This window comes from Bombina bombina, chromosome 9 (assembly GCF_027579735.1).
Source record: "Bombina bombina isolate aBomBom1 chromosome 9, aBomBom1.pri, whole genome shotgun sequence".
NCBI lineage: Eukaryota > Metazoa > Chordata > Amphibia > Anura > Bombinatoridae > Bombina > Bombina bombina.
In genome coordinates, this window is record NC_069507.1 from 61,718,420 (window position 1) to 61,742,468 (window position 24,049).

Here is a 24,049-nt window from a genome sequence, read left to right on the forward strand (position 1 = left end):
ACTAGAGCCATGTCTGATACTGCGTCACAGCTTGCAGAGCATGAGGACGGAGAGCTTCATTCTGTGGGTGACGGTTCTGATCCAAACAGATTGGATTCAGATATTTCAAATTTTAAATTTAAGTTGGAGAACCTCCGTGTATTACTAGGGGAGGTTTTAGCGGCTCTTAATGATTGTAACACTGTTGCAATACCAGAGAAATTGTGTAGGTTGGATAAATACTTTGCGGTACCGGCGAGTACTGACGTTTTTCCTATACCTAAGAGACTAACTGAAATTGTTACTAAGGAGTGGGATAGACCCGGTGTGCCGTTCTCACCCCCTCCAATATTTAGAAAGATGTTTCCAATAGACGCCACCACACGGGACTTATGGCAAACGGTCCCTAAGGTGGAGGGAGCAGTTTCTACTTTAGCTAAGCGTACCACTATCCCGGTGGAGGATAGCTGTGCTTTTTCAGATCCAATGGATAAAAAATTAGAGGGTTACCTTAAGAAAATGTTTGTTCAACAAGGTTTTATATTGCAACCCCTTGCATGCATCGCGCCGATTACGGCTGCGGCAGCATTTTGGATGGAGTCTCTGGAAGAGAACCTTAGTTCAGCTACGCTGGACGACATTACGGACAGACTTAGAGTCCTTAAACTAGCTAATTCATTCATTTCGGAGGCCGTAGTACATTTAACCAAACTTACGGCTAAGAATTCAGGATTCGCCATTCAGGCACGTAGGGCGCTGTGGCTAAAATCCTGGTCAGCTGATGTAACTTCTAAGTCCAAATTACTTAATATACCTTTCAAAGGGCAAACTTTATTTGGGCCCGGTTTGAAAGAAATTATCGCTGACATTACAGGAGGTAAGGGCCACGCCCTGCCTCAAGACAAAGCCAAAGCTAAGGCTAGACAGTCTAATTTTCGTCCCTTTCGGAATTTCAAAGCAGGAGCAGCACCAACTTCCACTGCACCAAAACAGGAAGGAGCCGTTGCTCGTTACAGACAAGGCTGGAAACCTAACCAGTCCTGGAACAAGGGCAAGCAGGCCAGGAAACCTGCTGCTGCCCCTAAGACAGCATGAATCGAGGGCCCCCGATCCGGGACCGGATCTAGTGGGGGGCAGACTCTCTCTCTTCGCCCAGGCTTGGGCAAGAGATGTTCAGGATCCCTGGGCGCTAGAGATCATATCTCAGGGATACCTTCTAGACTTCAAATGCTCTCCCCCAAAAGGGAGATTTCATCTGTCAAGGTTGTCAACAAACCAGATAAAGAAAGAAGCGTTTCTACGCTGTGTACAAGATCTGCTATTAATGGGAGTGATCCATCCGGTTCCGCGGTCGGAACAAGGACAAGGGTTTTACTCAAACCTGTTTGTGGTTCCCAAAAAAGAGGGAACTTTCAGGCCAATCTTGGATTTAAAGATCCTAAACAAATTCCTAAGAGTTCCATCGTTCAAAATGGAAACTATTCGGACAATCTTACCCATGATCCAAAAGGGTCAGTACATGACCACAGTGGATTTAAAGGATGCTTACCTTCACATACCGATTCACAAAGATCATTACCGGTATCTAAGGTTTGCCTTCTTAGACAAGCATTACCAGTTTGTAGCTCTTCCATTCGGATTGGCTACGGCTCCAAGAATCTTCACAAAGGTTCTGGGTGCCCTTCTGGCGGTACTAAGACCGCGAGGAATTTCGGTAGCTCCGTACCTAGACGACATTCTGATACAAGCTTCAAGCTTTCAAACTGCCAAGTATCATACAGAGTTAGTCCTGGCATTTCTAAGGTCGCATGGATGGAAAGTGAACGAAAAGAAGAGTTCTCTCTTTCCTCTCACAAGAGTTCCATTCTTGGGGACTCTTATAGATTCTGTAGAAATGAAGATTTATCTGACAGAAGACAGATTAACAAAACTTCTAAATGCATGCCGTGTCCTTCATTCCATTCAACTCCCATCAGTAGCTCAATGCATGGAGGTGATCGGCTTAATGGTAGCAGCAATGGACATAGTACCCTTTGCACGTCTACATCTCAGACCGCTGCAATTGTGCATGCTGAGTCAGTGGAATGGGGATTACTCAGACTTGTCCCCTACTCTGAATCTGGATCAAGAGACCAGAAACTCTCTTCTATGGTGGCTTTCTCGGCCACATCTGTCCAGGGGGATGCCATTCAGCAGGCCGGACTGGACAATTGTAACAACAGACGCCAGCCTACTAGGTTGGGGCGCTGTCTGGAATTCCCTGAAGGCTCAGGGACAATGGAATCAGGAGGAAAGTCTCCTACCAATAAACATTCTGGAATTGAGAGCAGTTCTCAATGCCCTTCTGGCTTGGCCCCAGTTAAAAACTCGGGGGTTCATCAGGTTTCAGTCGGACAACATCACGACTGTAGCTTACATCAACCATCAAGGAGGGACAAGAAGCTCCCTAGCAATGATGGAAGTATCAAAGATAATTCGCTGGGCAGAGTCTCACTCTTGCCACCTGTCAGCAATCCACATCCCGGGAGTGGAGAACTGGGAGGCGGATTTCTTGAGTCGCCAGACTTTTCATCCGGGGGAGTGGGAACTTCATCCGGAAGTCTTTGCCCAAATACTTCGACGTTGGGGCAAACCAGAGATAGATCTCATGGCGTCTCGCCAGAACGCCAAACTTCCTCGCTACGGGTCCAGATCCAGGGATCCGGGAGCGGTTCTGATAGATGCTTTGACAGCACCTTGGAACTTCGGGATGGCTTATGTGTTTCCACCCTTCCCGCTGCTTCCTCGATTGATTGCCAAAATCAAACAGGAGAGAGCATCAGTGGTTCTAATAGCGCCTGCATGGCCACGCAGGACTTGGTATGCAGATCTAGTGGACATGTCATCCTGTCCGCCTTGGTCTCTACCTCTAAGACAGGACCTTCTGATACAGGGTCCATTCAAACATCAAAATCTAACTTCTCTGAAGCTGACTGCTTGGAAATTGAACGCTTGATTTTATCAAAACGTGGTTTTTCTGAGTCGGTTATTGATACCCTGATACAGGCTAGGAAGCCTGTTACCAGAAGGATTTACCATAAGATATGGCGTAAATACCTATACTGGTGCGAATCCAAGGGTTACTCCTGGAGTAAGGTTAGGATTCCTAGGATATTGTCCTTTCTACAAGAAGGTTTAGAAAAGGGTTTATCGGCTAGTTCATTAAAGGGACAGATCTCAGCTCTGTCCATCTTGTTGCACAAGCGTCTGTCAGAAAATCCAGACGTCCAGGCCTTTTGTCAGGCTTTAGCTAGAATCAAGCCTGTGTTTAAAACTGTTGCTCCGCCATGGAGTTTAAACCTTGTTCTTAACGTTCTACAAGGAGTTCCGTTTGAACCCCTTCATTCCATTGATATAAAGTTGTTATCTTGGAAAGTGTTATTTTTAATGGCTATTTCTTCGGCTCGGAGAGTCTCTGAGTTATCAGCTTTACATTGTGATTCTCCTTATTTGATTTTTCATTCAGATAAGGTAGTTCTGCGTACTAAACCTGGGTTCTTACCTAAGGTAGTCACTAACAGGAACATCAATCAAGAGATCGTGGTTCCTTCCCTGTGCCCGAATCCTTCTTCAAAGAAGGAACGTCTTCTACACAATCTGGATGTAGTTCGTGCCCTCAAGTTCTACTTGCAGGCAACTAAGGATTTTCGACAAACTTCTTCCCTGTTTGTCGTGTACTCTGGTCAGAGGAGAGGTCATAAGGCTTCGGCTACCTCTCTCTCCTTCTGGCTTCGTAGCATAATTCGTTTAGCCTATGAGACTGCTGGACAGCAGCCTCCTGAAAGAATTACAGCTCATTCTACTAGAGCTGTGGCTTCCACTTGGGCCTTTAAGAATGAGGCCTCTGTTGAACAGATTTGCAAGGCTGCAACTTGGTCTTCGCTTCATACTTTTTCCAAATTTTACAAATTTGACACTTTTGCTTCTTCGGAGGCTATTTTTGGGAGAAAGGTTCTTCAGGCAGTGGTTCCTTCTGTATAGTGAGCCTGCCTATCCCTCCCGTCATCCGTGTACTTTTGCTTTGGTATTGGTATCCCAGAAGTAATGATGACCCGTGGACTGATCACACATAACAGAAGAAAACATAATTTATGCTTACCTGATAAATTCCTTTCTTCTGTTGTGTGATCAGTCCACGGCCCGCCCTGTTTTTTAAGGCAGGTAAATATTTTTTAAATTATACTCCAGTCACCACTTCACCCTTGGTTTCTCCTTTTTCGTTGATTCTTGGTCGAATGACTGGGAGTGACGTAGAGGGGAGGAGCTATATGCAGCTCTGCTGGGTGAATCCTCTTGCATTTCCTGTTGGGGAGGAGTTATATCCCAGAAGTAATGATGACCCGTGGACTGATCACACAACAGAAGAAAGGAATTTATCAGGTAAGCATAAATTATGTTTTTAAAAACAGGGCACTGATTCATCAAAGTTTACCTTCACTTTAAATACTGAAGCCGCTGAGGCTTGTATCATGTCGGCAATAACAAATTCATCATTACCAGATGGTACAAACACCTTAGGCTCTTGTAGAAAGTGCAGCCATAACTTTTATTAGAAGCATTTTTGCTAAAACGTGTATATTACAAAAATGCTTCTATTTAAAACTGAAATGCATCCATGTGGATTCCAATTTTGGCTGGAATGTCCCTTTAAAATGGAAATGCATCTATATGCATTACAGATTTCCCTCTGCTGTGTGTATTTGTGTATATATTAATCTCTGGTGCTGGCCGTCATTGCTGGGGAGCAGTAGGATTAACACCGGATCCTGTCCTACAGCGCTGAATACGTTCTGGATTTACATTGGCCGTGCACAGAGCGGTTGTGGTTGTTGGTGAGCGTGGATCTTTTCCTGTATGATAGATATATATATAACTATTTCAAAATTGTGGGATTTTTTTTTCTACACAACATTAATTTTCCATGAGTTATAGTTTGGAAGATGTATTTATTGACGGTCACTCTGTCTCTATGGATGAGTTAGGCAAATGAGCACGTTTTAAGTTGCTTTATGCTACAAATAAAACAAATAATAAATAGCACTATGTCATATGTCATATATTGTAATGTCCCTTTTACTGTTTACGTTTTGATATTTCATTGTGTCAAACATAAAAAAACGATCTCACTCCAGGAATGACACCACAACAACCTAAATGTAATATTTCAGTAGCTTTACTTTTATTAAACTTCCACTGAGTTGTGAATTTGGCAAAGTTAACAAATATTCTCAACTATCTAAAATAATATGCACTAAAGTAATAATTTTTCTACCCCTGATGTTGTGAATACACAACCACACAGAGGTCAGAGTTTGAATAAGCTTTTCACAATTAGTGTGACATTTTCTCCTTTCAATTTTCTATCTAATAGTACTATCCTCAATTCTGTGTAAATAGTTTATAAAGTAATGTTGCTAGGGCATGTCTTCATGCTGTATACAAGTCTGCTTTGGCGTAGTACACTGTGCTTGATTTTCCTGTTTTTCCAGTTGTTTTAGGTATAATTCAAACTGTAATAACTTATGTGTGACTCCTTGCAACATAGGTTGGAGTTGATGGGCCATCTGGTACTTCATCTGATAGGCTGTACTGCCTGCTTATTCAGAATGAACCCTCAGGGGGCTGTGGCAGGCAAATAATCAAGCACCAAAAAAACACTATTGAAAATCATTTGTACTTGATATCTGCCATGCATGAAATGTTTTACAGGAAAACAAATGAAGGAACAAAGGTATAGATACTTTGCCACTACTTTTCATATTGTTTTGAACGGACATGAAAAACACCCCCCCCCCCCCCCCGATAGTTTACAATTAAATAATAAAAAAAAAAAAACTTTCATATTTACTTCTATTATCAATTCCTTCATTCTCTTGTTATCCTTTGTTGAAAAGCAGGTAGGTAGCCTCAGGAGGGTGCACATATCTTAAGCACTATATGGCAGCAGTTTTTAAACAATGTTTCAACGTTATACATTGTGAAACCACTGCTGCTATGTAGTGCTAAAAAGCGTGAAACATTGTTTAAAGGGACAGTAAACCTTAAAAATAATGTTATATAATTCTGCACAGTGCAGAATTATATAACATTATATTCGCCAAACATTATAAAACATAATATACCCTATTAATGTTTTACAAAAAAACGCTGTTTTACAGACCCACTCTCTGTACTCAGCTGAGCGGGTCTGTTATATTTACTCAGCGCATTGGGCCAGCTGTATAGTCACAGCCTGGCCCGACCGCGCCATAAGACTAAGTGCAGCTCGCTCCTGCTCTGTCTGACAGCTCCTGCTCTGTCCGCTCAGCAGAGTACAGAGAGCGGATCTGTAAAACAGCGTTTTTTTTAAAAAAAAATTAATAGGGTATATTATGAAAAAATAAGCGAGAAATATTTAGTGGTGTTAATATGCTTAATACGAAATAATAATAACCATTGCTGAATCCAATTAATTAGGACCGGACCTTATAGGTTCTTTCTTGGTAAAGTCCTAAGTAGCTCTGTGGATCAAAGTTTCCTTGGCTAAAGCTTAGAGGGAATAAAGCGTATAATCCTTCTGACTTAATACAAAAGTCCATGTAGCACTTAGCACAACACAGCAGCAACAGTTCGCGTATAAAATTTTCAAGCTCAGCAGGTATGCACTCACCACTTCAGTCGTTTGGCGTGAATCCTCTGTGGGCTGATATCCGATATCCCTCTTCCTTTCGTTCACAGAAGCAGCGTTCCTGCAGAGGCGGTGATCCGTTTCCTCATGCACGCTGTTTGTGGCGTACCACGTGACGAGGGATCAGCCAATCCTAGGACAGCCAGGGTCCTTCCTTGATGACGAGTCAGATGGGTATTGCCAGTAAGCGTATCAATCACGCCAGGCAAAGGCAGCAAGTGGCGGTGATCCGTTTCCTCATGCATGCTGTTTGTGGCGAACCACGTGACGAGGGATCAGCCAATCCTAGGACAGCCAGGGTCCTTCCTTGATGACGAGTCAGATGGGTATTGCCAGTAAGCGTATCAATCACGCCAGGCAAAGGCAGCAAGTGTATGTATAACCCCTCAATAAGGGAACACTAATAAACTGCTAGATCCAGTAATCATATTGTAAAACACAGTATCAACATACTATGTAGTCCCAAAACTGATATAGGGTGTGCATACCTCGTAGAGAGCTTAGAAATGTAAAAAATAATAGGCAAAAGAGCTTAATATACATTTATTATTATTGAGCTACAAGGGTTAAACACATAGATAAATCAATAATTTCCATGTAAGTTTAGTGGCTATCTCTACTTCTTAATGTACGTTTCGATAGAGTTTTTAGCCAACTACCACTAGGGTTATTGTTTATCTGGTTGATTATTTTAGAACTATCTGAAAATAATTGAACATTTACTCTTCTCTATTGCTTTGTCTATGTACATTCTCACATTCATTTCCAACTTTATTTCTGTTTGTCAATTGTCTACATACTAAGAGACAGTTAGATATTTTTCTCTGCCTCTTTGAAATATGAGAGTGGTTAGACTATCTCACAAGTTTCTTTGCTGTTTGGTTTTTATCATATTTAATGAATATACCTTATGGGACTGTGATGAGCTTGTTAATACAATTGTTTTTGTTATAAAGTTAAATAACTTACTTAACTCTACAGTCCTATTGTCTTAGACATTTATACTAATATCCTGCCTTCTTGTACTATCCTCTCAGATTGCACTTTCTATTTTGTATTCACTGTTTGTAAACATTGTATTTATTTATTAATGTGTATATTGTCCTGTACTATTCCCTATCTATGTCTATAGGAAATTTGGTATGCACAGGGTTAAGGTGATTAGCAGTACATTTCATGTTTTTAACCAATGAATATGGAGTGTTTAGCATAAAAGGGAGCACCCCCTAACAGGTGTTATTCTATGATTACGGTCAATATGACCGAAACCGGTCAGAGTCTTTTTGCTTGAACCACCTCCATGTTGCTGTATGCCCTTGCTGTGTTTTAAAGGAATAAAGGATTTGTTAAACTTTTTAACTGCTGCTTCACTTTGGAACTTTTTTTTGTAGGGTATATTATGTTTTATAATGTTTGGCTAATATAATGTTATATAATTCTGCACTATGTGCAGAATTATATAACATTATTTTTAACGTTTACTGACACTTTAAGGGGCATTAAACACTAAATACATTTCTTCTGTTATGTGATCAGTCCACGGGTCATCATTACTTCTGGGATATTATCTGCTCCCCTACAGGAAGTGCAAGAGGATTCACCCAGCAGAGTTGCTATATAGCTCCTCCCCTCTACGTCACCTCCAGTCATTCTCTTGCACCCAAAGACTAGATAGGAGGTGTGAGAGGACTATGGTGATTATACTTAGTTTTTATAACTTCAATCAAAAGTTTGTTATTTTACAATAGCACCGGAGCGTGTTATTACTTCTCTGGCAGAGTTTGAAGAAGAATCTACCAGAGTTTTTCTTATGATTTTAACCGGAGTAGTTAAGATCATATTGCTGTTTCTCGGCCATCTGAGGGAGGTAAAAGCTTCAGATCAGGGGACAGCGGGCAGTTGAATCTGCATTGAGGTATGTAGCAGTTTTTATTTTCTGAATGGAATTGATGAGAAAATCCTGCTATACCGTTATAATGACATGTATGTATACTCTACACTTCGGTATTCTGGGGATGGTATTTCACCGGAATTACTCTGTAAAAGTACATTAAACCTTTTAATAGGTATTTAATTCATGTTAAACGTTTTTGCTGGAATGTAGAATCGTTTGCATTTCTGAGGTACTGAGTGAATAAATATTTGGGCATTATTTTTCCACTTGGCAGTTTGCTTGTTTTGCTTATGACAGTTTCGTTTCTCTCTCACTGCTGTGTGTGAGGGGGAGGGGCCGTTTTTGGCGCTCTTTGCTACGCATCAAAAAATTTCCAGTCAGTTACACTTGTATTTTCTGCATGATCCGGTTCATCTCTAACAGAACTCAGGGGTCTTCAAACTTCTTTGAAGGGAGGTAGATTCTCTCAGCAGAGCTGTGAGATTTATGTAGTGACTGTGTTTTAAAACGTTGCTCTGTGATTTTTATGTTTAAAATTTAATTAGTGTTGCTTTACTAATGGGAACAAACCTTTGCTAACAAGTTGTGTTGTTTTTAAAGAGTGATGCTATAACTGTTTTTCAGTTCATTATTTCAACTGTCATTTAATCGTTTAGTGCTTCTTTGAGGCACAGTACGTTTTTGTTAAATAAGATTGTAACCAAGTTGCATGTTTATTGCTAGTGTGTTAAACATGTCTGATTCAGAGGAAGATACCTGTGTCATTTGTTCCAATGCCAAGGTGGAGCCCAATAGAAATTTATGTACTAACTGTATTGATGCTACTTTAAATAAAAGCCAATCTGTACAAATTGAACAAATTTCACCAAACAGCGAGGGGAGAGTTATGCCGTCTAACTCGCCTCACGTGTCAGTACCTGCGTCTCCCGCCCGGGAGGTGCGTGATATTATGGCGCCTAGTACATCTGGGCAGCCATTACAGATAACATTACAAGATATGGCTACTGTTATGACTGAAGTTTTGGCTAAGTTACCAGAACTAAGAGGCAAGCGTGATCACTCTGGGGTGAGAACAGAGTGCGCTGATAATTCTAGGGCCATGTCTGATACTGCGTCACAGCTTGCAGAGCATGAGGACGGAGAGCTTCATTCTGTAGGTGACGGTTCTGATCCAAGCAGATTGGATTCAGATATTTCAAATTTTAAATTTAAATTGGAAAACCTCCGTGTATTACTAGGGGAGGTCTTAGCGGCTCTTAACGATTGTAACACTGTTGCAATACCAGAGAAAATGTGTAGGTTGGATAAATACTTTGCGGTACCGGCGAGTACTGACGTTTTTCCTATACCTAAGAGATTAACTGAAATTGTTACTAAGGAGTGGGATAGACCCGGTGTGCCGTTCTCACCCCCTCCAATATTTAGAAAGATGTTTCCAATAGACGCCACCACACGGGACTTATGGCAAACGGTCCCTAAGGTGGAGGGAGCAGTTTCTACTTTAGCTAAGCGCACCACTATCCCGGTGGAGGATAGCTGTGCTTTTTCAGATCCTATGGATAAAAAATTAGAGGGTTACCTTAAGAAAATGTTTGTTCAACAAGGTTTTATATTGCAACCCCTTGCATGCATCGCGCCGATTACGGCTGCGGCAGCATTTTGGATTGAGTCTCTGGAAGAGAACCTTAGTTCCGCTACGCTGGACGACATTACGGACAGGCTTAGAGTCCTTAAACTAGCTAATTCATTCATTTCGGAGGCCGTAGTACATTTAACCAAACTTACGGCTAAGAATTCAGGATTCGCCATTCAGGCACGTAGGGCGCTGTGGCTAAAATCCTGGTCGGCTGATGTAACTTCTAAGTCCAAATTACTTAATATACCTTTCAAGGGGCAAACTTTATTTGGGCCCGGTTTGAAAGAAATTATCGCTGACATTACAGGAGGTAAGGGCCACGCTCTACCTCAAGACAAAGCCAAAGCTAAGGCTAGACAGTCTAATTTTCGTCCCTTTCGGAATTTCAAAGCAGGTGCAGCATCAACTTCCACTGCACCAAAACAGGAAGGAGCTGTTGCTCGTTACAGACAAGGCTGGAAACCTAACCAGTCCTGGAATAAGGGCAAGCAGGCCAGAAAACCTGCTGCTGCCCCTAAGACAGCATGAACCGAGGGCCCCCGATCCGGGACCGGATCTAGTGGGGGGCAGACTTTCTCTCTTCGCCCAGGCTTGGGCAAGAGATGTCCAGGATCCCTGGGCGCTAGAGATCATATCTCAGGGATACCTTCTAGACTTCAAATTATCTCCCCCACGAGGGAGATTTCATCTGTCAAGGTTGTCAACAAACCAAATAAAGAAAGACGCGTTTCTACGCTGTGTACAAGATCTATTATTAATGGGAGTGATCCATCCGGTTCCGCGGTCGGAACTAGGACAAGGGTTTTACTCAAACCTGTTTGTGGTTCCCAAGAAAGAGGGAACTTTCAGGCCAATCTTGGATTTAAAGATCCTAAACAAATTCCTAAGAGTTCCATCGTTCAAAATGGAAACTATTCGGACAATCTTACCCATGATCCAAAAGGGTCAGTACATGACCACAGTGGATTTAAAGGATGCTTACCTTCACATACCGATTCACAAAGATCATTACCGATATCTAAGGTTTGCCTTCTTAGACAGGCATTACCAGTTTGTAGCCCTTCCATTCGGATTGGCCACGGCTCCAAGAATTTTCACAAAGGTTCTGGGTGCCCTTCTAGCGGTTCTGAGACCGCGAGGAATTTCGGTAGCTCCGTACCTAGACGACATTCTGATACAAGCTTCAAGCTTTCAAACTGCCAAGTCTCATACAGAGTTAGTTCTGGCATTTCTAAGGTCGCATGGATGGAAAGTGAACGAAAAGAAGAGTTCTCTCTTGCCTCTCACAAGGGTTCCATTCTTGGGGACTCTTATAGATTCTGTAGAAATGAAGATTTATCTGACAGAAGACAGATTAACAAAGCTTCTAAATGCATGCCGTGTCCTTCATTCCATTCAACTCCCGTCAGTAGCTCAATGCATGGAGGTGATCGGCTTAATGGTAGCAGCAATGGACATAGTACCCTTTGCACGCCTACATCTCAGACCGCTGCAATTGTGCATGCTGAGTCAGTGGAATGGGGATTACTCAGATTTGTCCCCCACTCTGAATCTGGATCAAGAGACCAGAAACTCTCTTCTATGGTGGCTTTCTCGGCCACATCTGTCCAGGGGGATGCCTTTCAGCAGGCCGGACTGGACAATTGTAACAACAGACGCCAGCCTTCTAGGTTGGGGCGCTGTCTGGAATTCTCTGAAGGCTCAGGGACAATGGAGTCAGGAGGAAAGTCTCCTGCCAATAAACATTCTGGAATTGAGAGCAGTTCTCAATGCCCTTCTAGCTTGGCCCCAGTTAAAGACTCGGGGGTTCATCAGGTTTCAGTCGGACAACATCACGACTGTAGCTTACATCAACCATCAGGGAGGGACAAGAAGCTCCCTAGCAATGATAGAAGTATCAAAGATAATTCGCTGGGCAGAGTCTCACTCTTGCCATCTGTCAGCAATCCACATCCCGGGAGTGGAGAACTGGGAGGCGGATTTCTTGAGTCGCCAGACTCTTCATCCGGGGGAGTGGGAACTTCATCCGGAGGTCTTTGCCCAAATACTTCGACGTTGGGGCAAACCAGAGATAGATCTCATGGCGTCTCGCCAGAACGCCAAACTTCCTCGCTACGGATCCAGATCCAGGGATCCGGGAGCGGTTCTGATAGATGCTTTGACAGCACCTTGGAACTTCAGGATGGCTTATGTGTTTCCACCCTTCCCGCTGCTTCCTCGATTGATTGCCAAAATCAAACAGGAGAGAGCATCAGTGATTCTAATAGCGCCTGCATGGCCGCGCAGGACTTGGTATGCAGATCTAGTGGACATGTCATCCTGTCCGCCGTGGTCTCTACCTCTAAGACAGGACCTTCTGATTCAGGGTCCATTCAAACATCAAAGTCTAACTTCTCTGAAGCTGACTGCTTGGAAATTGAACGCTTGATTTTATCAAAACGTGGGTTTTCTGAGTCGGTTATTGATACCCTGATACAGGCTAGGAAGCCTGTTACCAGAAAGATTTACCATAAAATATGGCGTAAATACCTATACTGGTGTGAATCCAAAGATTACTCCTGGAGTAAGGTTAGGATTCCTAGGATATTGTCTTTTCTACAAGAAGGTTTAGAAAAGGGTTTATCGGCTAGCTCATTAAAGGGACAGATCTCAGCTCTGTCCATCTTGTTACACAGGCGTCTGTCAGAAAATTCAGACATCCAGGCCTTTTGTCAGGCTTTAGCTAGGATCAAGCCTGTGTTTAAAACTGTTGCTCCGCCATGGAGTTTAAACTTAGTTCTTAACGTCTTACAGGGTGTTCCGTTTGAACCCCTTCATTCCATTGATATAAGATTGTTATCTTGGAAAGTTCTATTTTTAATGGCTATTTCCTCGGCTCGAAGAGTCTCTGAGTTATCAGCCCTACATTGTGATTCTCCTTATCTGATCTTTCACTCAGACAAGGTAGTTCTGCGTACTAAACCTGGGTTCTTACCTAAGGTTGTCTCTAACAGGAATATCAATCAAGAGATTGTTGTTCCCTCCTTGTGTCCAAATCCTTCTTCAAAGAAGGAACGTCTTCTACACAATCTGGATGTAGTTCGTGCCCTCAAGTTCTACTTGCAGGCAACTAAAGATTTTCGCCAAACTTCTTCCCTGTTTGTCGTTTATTCTGGACAGAGGAGAGGTCAAAAAGCTTCTGCTACCTCTCTCTCTTTTTGGCTTCGTAGCATAATACGTTTAGCCTATGAGACTGCTGGACAGCAGCCTCCTGAAAGAATTACAGCTCATTCCACTAGAGCTGTGGCTTCCACTTGGGCCTTTAAGAATGAGGCCTCTGTTGAACAGATTTGCAAGGCTGCAACTTGGTCTTCGCTTCACACTTTTTCCAAATTTTACAAATTTGACACTTTTGCTTCTTCGGAGGCTATTTTTGGGAGAAAGGTTCTTCAGGCAGTGGTTCCCTCCGTATAAAGAGCCTGCCTGTCCCTCCCGTCATCCGTGTACTTTTGCTTTGGTATTGGTATCCCAGAAGTAATGATGACCCGTGGACTGATCACACATAACAGAAGAAAACATAATTTATGCTTACCTGATAAATTCCTTTCTTCTGTTGTGTGATCAGTCCACGGCCCGCCCTGTTTTTTAAGGCAGGTACATATTTTTTAAATTATAATTCAGTCACCACTACACCCTTGGCTTCTCCTTTCTCGTTGGTCTTTGGTCGAATGACTGGAGGTGACGTAGAGGGGAGGAGCTATATAGCAACTCTGCTGGGTGAATCCTCTTGCACTTCCTGTAGGGGAGCAGATAATATCCCAGAAGTAATGATGACCCGTGGACTGATCACACAACAGAAGAAAGGAATTTATCAGGTAAGCATAAATTATGTTTTTATAAGCATAGTATTGAGGTTATTCCCCACCTCCCTTTAGTCATGGGTGCCACCATGTTGAGATTAAGCTTTCACGGCATTCCAGTGCTGTGTTTGCACATGTGCTGCAACTCTGTTTCAGATACCTGCAGTGAAACCTAGTTTCCAAAATGGTGGCACGCATAATCAGAGAGCTTACTCAGTGTGGAAAAGTTAAAACCCATACAACTAATTAAACTTTTTCTTTTTAATGACACGGTGAGTCCACGGATCATCTAATTACTATTGGGAATATCACTCCTGCCCAGCAGGAGGTGGCAAAGAGCACCACAGCTGTTATATATCACTTCCCTCCAACCCCAGTAATTTTCTTTGCCTACGTTAGAGCAAGGAAGTGGTAAAGTTTAGGTGTTAGAAGATTCTTCAAGCAAGATTTTATTATTTTTAAGTAGTACAAGATTGTGCTGCTTTGTACTAGGATGTAGCCGTAGTCCATATCAGTCTCTTCAGTAGAGCAGTGGTGGCTTTCCAGCAATGGGAACTTGTGGGGTATAATCGTCACTTGCGCCTCCCATATATTTATTGCTGCCCTAACTTCAAAAGCCTTAGTAAGATTGCTCAGTCTTTGCTTTTTTTCCAGAGGTCCATGTGAGGGAACATGCCTCTCAAACCTAGTGAGCTGCCTTGCTGCCGGGCAGATTTCTAAAGGTAAGTGCTATCTTTTTATTTTTCTGGGAGTGTATACAGAATAAAAGATGGCACTTTAAAAGTACTACTGGGACAAAAGACATCCTCCTATGGCTTAGGGGATCATTTTATTATGGGCAGTAATGGCAGGCACTGGGGACGAGGAGATCAGGCTCAGAGGTGGTGTTTTTACTTTTTTAATATCCGACGGCTTTGCAATACATTTGGCAGAATGGGAGGTTAATCTTGTAACGCCCACGATGGGCGGGGTTAGCTGAGGCGGCAAATTTTGTTGCGCGCCTTTTTCCCATACACTTCCTGTGTTCCGGAGTGGAGAAGCTTCGTCACAGATATTAGCAGTGTGCGGTTACCGGACTTCAATTGACAGAAAATAAAAGTTGAGTCCGGTTCATCTAGCATAATATTCACTCCGGTGTCAGGCAGGTAAGCACCTCAGCAAAGCTAAGCTGAGGTGTAGAGGTTGTCCAGAGTGTTTTTTTTGTGATACTTTATTATTTTGTTGCAGAAAAATAAAGCAGTTTCGTTTTAAAATTTAAAGGAACAGTAAAGTTTTTTTTGTGAGGTATTTTCTAAATAAAATATCAGTTTGCTTATCTATTATTCTGTTTATTGGGAAATAAAGATGGACCAGCAAGATGTTACATGTTCTTTATGTTTTGATGCTAATGTGGAACCACCAATCCCTTTCTGTTCCTCATGTATTGAGAGAACTTTACAGTTCAGGGATAGACTTTTTTCTGAGCCAACATTGTCTAGGGCAGATGCTGTTGTTCAGGAGACTTCTGACAATGTGCAAGATATGCTGCAGCTTTCTCCTCAAATGTCCCAAAATTTATCGTCCACACATCCAGTCCTCTGCGCTTCCTCTCTTACTCCACCTGGAGTTACGTTTCAAGACATTGCTTCCCTCATGTCCTCTGCGGTTTCTGATGCGCTGTCTGCTTTTCCCATGCTGCAGGGAAAGCGCAAGAGGAAATGTAAACTATCAGTAGGTAAGGTTGCTGACACAGTCGTGGCTATTCCGAATGCCCTCTCCCAGAAATCTGAGGCGGAAGAGACTTGGGTAGCATCTGAGGGTGCAGTGCAATCTCAGACAGGGTAATTCATTCTGCTGATACTGAAGTTGTATCCTTCAGGTTTAAGCTAGAACCCCTAAGTTTGTTACTTAAGGAGGTTTTGGCTACCCTGGACGACTCCGACACTACTGTCGTAGTTGATCCTAAGAAGTCTAGTAAACTAAACAAATATTTTGATGTACCTTCCATGGTGGAGGTTTTTCCTGTACCAGATCGAGCTACAGAGATTATTGCTAGGGAATGGGAGAGACCGGGAATCCCTTTTTCTCTATCCCCTATATTTAAGATGATGTTTCCTATAGCAGACTCTATCAAGGAGTCTTGGCAGATGGTACCCAAGGTGGAAGGGGCAATTTCCACGCTAGCTAAGAGGACGACTATTCCCATAGAGGATAGTTGTTCCTTTAAAGATCCTATGGACAAGAAATTAGAGGGGTTACTCAAGAAAATGCATGTACACCAGGGTTTACAATGGCAACCTGCGGTGTGTATTGCTACCGTCACTAGTGCGGCAGTATACTGGTTTGATGCGTTGTCTGATTCCATTCGGACAGACACTCCCCTTGAAGAGATCCAGGATAGGATCAAGGCCCTAAAGTTGGCCAATTTCTTTATTATAGATGCTTTCCTACAGGTTATTAAACTGGGAGCAAAGATTTCCGGTTTTGCTGTGCTTGCCCGCAGAGCTTTATGGTTAAAATCTTGGTCTGCAGATGTGTCATCTAAGTCCTAAGCTTTTGGCGATCCCTTACAAGGGAAAGACCTTGTTTGTGCCGGGATTGACGGAAATAATTTCTGCCATTTCCTCCCTCAGGATAAGAGGAATAAGCAGAAGGGACGTCAGAGCAATGTTCGTTCCTTTCGAAACTTCAAGGGTAAACCTTCCTCTCCTTCTTCCAAGCAGGAACAGTCCAAGCCTTCCTGGAGGCCCAACCAGTCTTGGAACAAGGGAAAACAATCCAAGAAGCTCGCTATTGACTCAAAAGCAGCATGAAGGGCCTGCCCCCAATCCGGGACCGGGAATGTTCAGGATCCCTGGGCGGTGGAAATCGTGTCCCAGGGACACAAGCTAGTGTTCAAGACCTTTCCTCATAGGGGCAGGTTTCTGCTTTCAAGATTATCTGTAGACCAGATAAAAAGAGAGGCGTTCTTACACTGTGTTTGGGACCTTTCCGACCTGGGAGTGATAGTTCCTGTTCCAATGCAGGAACAGGGTCTGGGGTTCTACTCCAATCTGTTAGTGGTTCCCAAAAAAGAGGGAACCTTCAGACCAATTTTAGATCTCAAAAGTCTAAACAAATTCCTCAGAGTACTGTCCTTCAAAATGGAAACTATTTGTTCCATTCTTCCCTTGGTTCAAGAGGGCCAATTTATGACAACGGTAGATTTGAAGGACACGTATCTGCATGCTCCCATCCACAAGGACCATCACAAATTTCTGAGGTTCGCATTTCTAGACAAACACTTCCAGTTTGTGGCTCTTCCATTCGGCCTTGCCACAGCTCCCAGAATTTTTTCAAAGGTTCTGGGATCCCTGTTGGTGGTGCTCCGATTGCGGGGCATTCCAGTGGCGCCTTATCTGGATGACATTCTGGTTCAGGCGCCATCCTTTCAACGAGCAAAATCCCACACGGAAATGTTGTTATCCTTCCTGCGATCTCACGGATGGAAGGTGAATTTGGAAAAGAGTTCCTTAGTTCCAACTACAAGGGTGGTTTTCTTGGGAACCATAGTAGATTCCTTATCAATGAAAATATTTCTGACAGAAGTCAGGAAATTAAAGATTTTCGATTCTTGTCTAGCGCTTCAATCCTCTCCTCTGCCATCAGTGGCTCAATTTATGGAGGTAATTAGTCTGATGGTAGCGGCTATGGACATCACCCCGTTTGCCCGTTAAAACCTCAGACCTCTGCAGTTATGCATGCTCAGGCAGTGGAACAGAGATTATGCGGATCTGTCTCCACAATTACATCTGGAGCAGGAGACAAGGGATTCCCTTCTTTGGTGGTTGTCTCAGGATCATCTATCCCAGGGAACCTGCTTCCAAAGACCCACCTGGGTGATTGTGACAACAGACGCCAGCCTTCTGGGATTGGGAGCAGTCTGGGGCTCTCTAAAGGCTCAGGGGACATGGACTCGGTCGGAGTCTGTTCTACCCATAAACATTCTGGAGCTGAGAGAAATCTTCAATGCTCTTCTGGGCTGGCCTCAGTTAGCCTCAGCCCGGTTTATCAGGTTCCAGTCGGACAACATAACTTCAGTGGCTTACATGAACCATTAGGGAAGAACTCGGAGTTCCTTGGCCATAACAGAGGTAGCCAAGATAATTCAGTGGGCGGAGACCAACAACTGCTGTCTGTCGGCAATCCACATCCCAGGAGTGGCCAACTGGGAGGTGGATTTTCTGAGCAGACAGACCTTTCATCCGGTGGAGTGGGAACTCCATCCAGAAATGTTTTCCAGCTTGATTCTCAAATGGGGACAGCCGGAACTGGATCTCATGGCATCTCGGCAGAATGCCAAGCTCCCGAGGTACGGGTCAAGGTCAAGGGACCCTCAGGCTGTACTGATAGACGCTCTGGCGGTACCTTGGAATTTCAGTCTCGCATACCTATTTCCCCCGTTCGCTCTTCTACCTCGGGTCATTGCTCGAATCAGACAGGAGAGGGCGTCGGTGATCCTCATTGCACCGGCTTAGCCTCACAGGATTTGGTATGCAGACCTGGTGGAGATGTTATCTCTTCCACCTTGGAGACATCTGTTGAGAAAGGACCGTCTACTTCAAGGGCCCTTCATCCATATATAGTTTCTCTGAAGCTGACTGCTTGGAGATTGAACGCTTAATTTTATCCAAGCGTGGATTTTCAGAATCAGTCATTGAGACCATGATTCAGGCTCGTAAGCCTGTGACTAGAAAGATTTACAATAAGATATGGCATAAATATCTGTATTGGTGTAAATCCAAAGGCTACTTTTGGAGTAGAGTTCGGATTCCTAGAATTATGTCCTTTCTCCAAGAAGGTTTGGAGAAGGGTTTATCGGCAAGTTCCCTAAAGGGTCAAATATTTGCCTTGTCTATTTTGTTACATAAACATCTGGCAGACGTCCAGATGTGCAATCGTTTTGTCAGGCCTTGGTCAGGATCAGGCCTGTGTTTAAGCCGGTTACTCCTCCCTGGAGTCTTAACTTAGTTCTTAAAGGGACAGTCTACACCAGAATTTTTATTGTTTGAAAAGATAGATAATCTCTTTATTACCCATTCCCTAGTTTTGCATTACCAACACAGTTATATAAATACACTTTTTACGTCTGTGATTACCTTGTATCTAAGCCTCTGCAAACTGCCCCCTTATTTCAGTTCTTTTGACAGACATCCATTTTAGCCAATCAGAGCTTGCTCACTGGAACTCCACGTGTGTGAGCACAGTGTTATCTATATGATAAACGTGAACTAACACCCTCTAGTGGTGAAAAACTGTCAAAATGCCCTTAGAGAAGAGGCGGCCTTCAAGGGCTTAGAAATTAGCATATGAACCTCCTAGGTTTAGCTATCAACTAAGAATACCAAGAGAACAAAGCAAAATTGGTGATAAAAGTAAATTGGAAAATTGTTTAAAATTACATTCTCTATCTGAATCATGAAAGTTTATTTTGGACTAGACTGTCCCTTTAAGGTTCTTCAACAGGCTCCGTTTGACCCTATGCATTCCTTAGATATTAAGTTGTTATCTTGGAAAGTTTTGTTTCTTGTTGCTATTTCATCTGCTCGTAGAGTTTCAGAGCTCTCAGCATTACAGTATGAGTCTCCTTACCTTATTTTTCATTCAGATAAGGTAGTTTTGCGTACTAAGTTACGGTTTATCCCTAAAGTGGTTTCGGATCGGAACATTAATCAGGAGATTGTTGTTCCTTCCTTGTGTCCTAATCCTCCTTATCGAACGTCTGCTGCACAATCTGGACGTGGTGCGTGCATTGAAATTCTATTTACAGGTGACTAAAGATTTTCGGCAATCTTCTACTCTGTTTGTGGTCTCTGGGAAACGTAAGGGGCAGAAAGCTACGGCTACTTCTCTTTCTTTGTTGCTGAAGAGTATCATTCACTTTGCCTATGAGACTGCTACGAGGGCTGTTTCCTCTTCCTGGGCATTCAAAAATGAAGCTTCTGTGGAACAGATTTGCAAGGCTGCAACTTGGTCCTCTCTTCACACTTTTTCAGAATTCTATAAATTTGATACCTTTGCCTCGGCTGAGACTTCTTTTGGGAGAAAGGTTCTTCAAGCAGTTGTCAGGATGCCAGGAATCAGACTGAGACAAGAAGTGCAAAAATAATCACACCTTTATTAATAACAAAAAATAATAAAAAGTCCATAAGTCAAATAACAAGCCAGGAATCAAAACCAAAGCTAGTAGTCAGACGAGCCGGAATCGGGAACAAGCCATGGATCAGGAACTAGGAGGGACGTCAGACAGCCAGGTAATACACAGGAGCTCTCACAAACAGGTCTGAGACAACGCAAGGGCAAAGCATACTGAACTGAGGCCCTTTAAATAATAAGTGATGACATCACAATTCTGAGACTGCATCCTGTCTCACACGGATGATGTACACCAGTCTGGCCATAAAAGGAAGTGCAGGACATGAGCAGCATCACACAGTCAGCAAGAGAGGTGAGTAAAATGGCTGCCAGCAGCAAATGGCAAACAAAACAGGGAAAAAACCCTGACAGTACCCTCCCCTCAACGATCCCTCCCCGTGGGAGGACAAAAGGCTTATTGGGGAAAAGGGAATGGAAGGCACGGAGGAGGGCGGGAGCATGAACATCAGAGGAGGGAACCCATCAACGCTCCTCCAGACCGTAGCCCCTCCAGTGAACCAAATACTGTACGCGGCCCCTGGACATACGAGAGTCAATAATTCTGCTGACCTCATACTCCTCATGGTTGTCAACAAAGATAGGACGGGAACGAGGCAACACAGTGGTAAACCGATTACAAACCAATGGTTTCAAGAGGGAGACATGAAAAACATTGGAGATGTGCATTGCAGGAGGAAGGTCAAGAGCATAGGCCACAGGATTGACCAGTCTGAGTACTCAAAAGGACCAACATAACAGGGAGCCAGTTTATTGGAAGGCACACAAAGGTTCAAGTTGCGGGAGGACAGCCAAACTCTCTCACCAACCTGGTAGGAAGGCGCGGGCAGACGCCTACGATCAGCCTGGAACTTTTGGCGCTGCATAGAACGTGGAACGGAGTTGCCGGAGATGCTCCTCCAAAGCTGGAATACCCTGAGACATGAATGTATCGGGCAACAAGGATGGTTGAAACCCATAATTCGCCATGAACAGGGATAACTTGGGAGAAGCATTAATAGCACTATTACGAGCAAACTCTGCCCAAGGAAACGGTTCAGACCAATTATTGTGGTGATCTGAGACATAGCAACGGAGGAACTGTTCCAGAGCTTGATTAGACCGTTCCGCAGTCCCATTGGACTGAGGGTGATATGCAGAGGAGAAGGAAAGCTGGATCCCCATTTGAGCACAAAAAGAACGCCAAAATCTGGAGACAAACTGGCTACCCCGGTCCGACACTATCTCCTTGGGTAACCCATGTAAAAGGAAGTCCTCCCGAGCAAAAATTGAAGCAAGCTCCTAAGCGGTAGGCAACTTCTTCAAGGGGATGCAATGTGACATTTTAGAAAAACGATCAACCACCAAAGAATAACAGTATTGCCATTGGAAACAGGGAGCTCGACAATGAAGTCCATGGAAAGATGTGTCCAAGGACGCTCACCATTAGCAATAGGTTGAAGAAGACCCACAGGAAGACGTTGGTCAGTCTTATTCTGTGCACAAACTGAGCAGGAGGCAACATACGCAGCAACATCAGAACGAAGTCCTGGCCACCAGAATTGTCGAGTGACAGACCAAATCATTTGGTTCTTGCCTGGGTGACCTGCGGCTTTAGTATAGTGGTAAGTGTGCAAAAGTTTAGTTCGAAGATTCTCAGGAACAAAACACTTGCCACTAGGTTTCTCAGGAGGTGCATTGGTTTGTGCAGCCAGGATCTCCTCCCCCAAGGGAGAAGTCAAATTAGTACGTATGGTAGCCAAAATATGGTCAGGAGGTATAACTGGAGTAGGTACAGACTCCTCCTTGGACAGAGGCGAAAATTGTCAAGAGAGGGCATCAGCCCTAACATTCTTACTACCAGGCAGGTAGGAAACCACATAATTAAACCGAGACAAAAATAACGCCCATCTGGCCTGTCGGGGCGACAAACTTTTTCCTTCAGATAGATAAGTTAAATTCTTGTGGTCAGTAAGAATGAGCACTGGCACGCTAGTACCCTCGAGTAGATGCCTCCATTCCTTGAGTGCCAAAATTACGGCCAGTAATTCCCTGTCGCTAATTTCATAATTGCACTCCGCTGGAGACAATTTCTTAGAGAAGAAACCACAAGGATGCAAGGAACCGCCAGGCGTAGGACGTTGAGACAAGAGGGCACCTACTCCAGTCTCAGACGCATCGACCTCAAGAACGAAAGGCAGGACAGGGTTAGGATGAGCCAGAACTGGAGCGGCATCCTTAAGACTATCAAAGGCCTTAATGGCAGTAGGTGACCAATGGAGTGGATCATTGTCTTTAGGGGTTATGTCTGTGATAGGTTTGACCAAGGAAGAAAAGTTTTTAATAAACTTTCTATAGTAATTGGCGAACCCCAAAAAACATTGAATAGACCGAAGACCAACTGGGCGAGGCCACTGCAGAACTGCAGATAACTTGTCAGGATCCATGGAGAACCCTGCAACAGAGATAACATAACCTAGGAAGGTTACTTGAGTCTAATGGAACTCACATTTCTCGAGTTTACAAAACAGGCCGTTCTCATGTAGTCTCTGAAGAACCCGTGTAACATCAGAATGATGAGCCTCAAGTGTGAGTGAGTGTATGAGGATGTCGTCTAAGTACACCACAACCCACTGTTGCAACATATCTCGTAGGACATCATTAACAAATGCCTGGAAAACAGCAGGAGCATATTACATAGGCCAAAGGGCATTACAAGATACTCATAATGCCCGCTCCTGGTGTTAAATGCTGTTTTCCATTCGTGGCCCTCCTTGATCCTAAAGAGATTGTACACTCCTCTCAAATCAAGTTTAGTAAAGACCGTAGCTCCCTTGAGGCGGTCAAAGAGTTCTGTAATGAGCGGCATAGGGTAAGCATTCTTAATGGTAAGACGATTAAGACCCCTATAATCGATACATGGTCTTAACTCGCCGCCCTTTTTTTTCACAAAGAAGAAGCCAGCCCCTGCAGGAGAGCAGGATTTGTGGATGATCCCCACGAGAGAGCATCGGCAACATACTCCTCCATAGCACAATTCTCTGCAACAGACAGAGGGTAAACCCGGCCCGAGGAAGAATGGCTCCTGGTTGCAGGTCTATGGCACAATCGTAAGACCGGTGAGGAGGCAACGTACTGGCACGCACCTTGTCAAAAATGTCTAGGAACTCTCGGTACTCCTCTGGCAATTGAGATACCGAAGAAGTGCACAAGACTTTAACTGGTTTCCGAAGACAAGTGGAAATACATTGCAGAGACCACGACAAAATTTCGGACCTGCGCCAGTCGAGACTGGGATTGTGCTTTTGGAGCCAGGGATAACCCAGAACAACCGGAAAATGCGGAGAGTTTATCACCTGGAACTGGAGCGTTTCAAAATGGAGAGCCCATACAGCCATGTATAACGGAGCAGTTTCGTGAGTAACGAGTGCGGGCTGAAAGGGCCTGCCATCAATGGACTCAATAGCAAGTGGAACGGACTGAGTCAAAACAGGAATGGAGTGCTTTGATACAAAAGCACTGTCAATGAAATAGCCCGCAGCACCGGAGTCAACAAGAGCCTGGGTGACTATGGAGAAGTCCACCCAGGAAAGGACAACCGTGACCAAAGGCTTCTCCTTTAGCGGTTCCGGGGACGAGGATAAACCACTCAAGGTTTGCCCCCGACAGGACCTTAGGTGTGAGCGTTTCCCGGCCGACTTCAAAAGGTGGCCCTGTAACCCACAATAGAGGCAGAGCCCCTCCCTCCTCCTAAAGGCCCTCTCCGCCGCGGAGAGACGCGTGAATCCCAACTGCATTGGCTCAGCAGTACCTGGTGACTCGGGACCAGGAGGCATGGGAGGAGA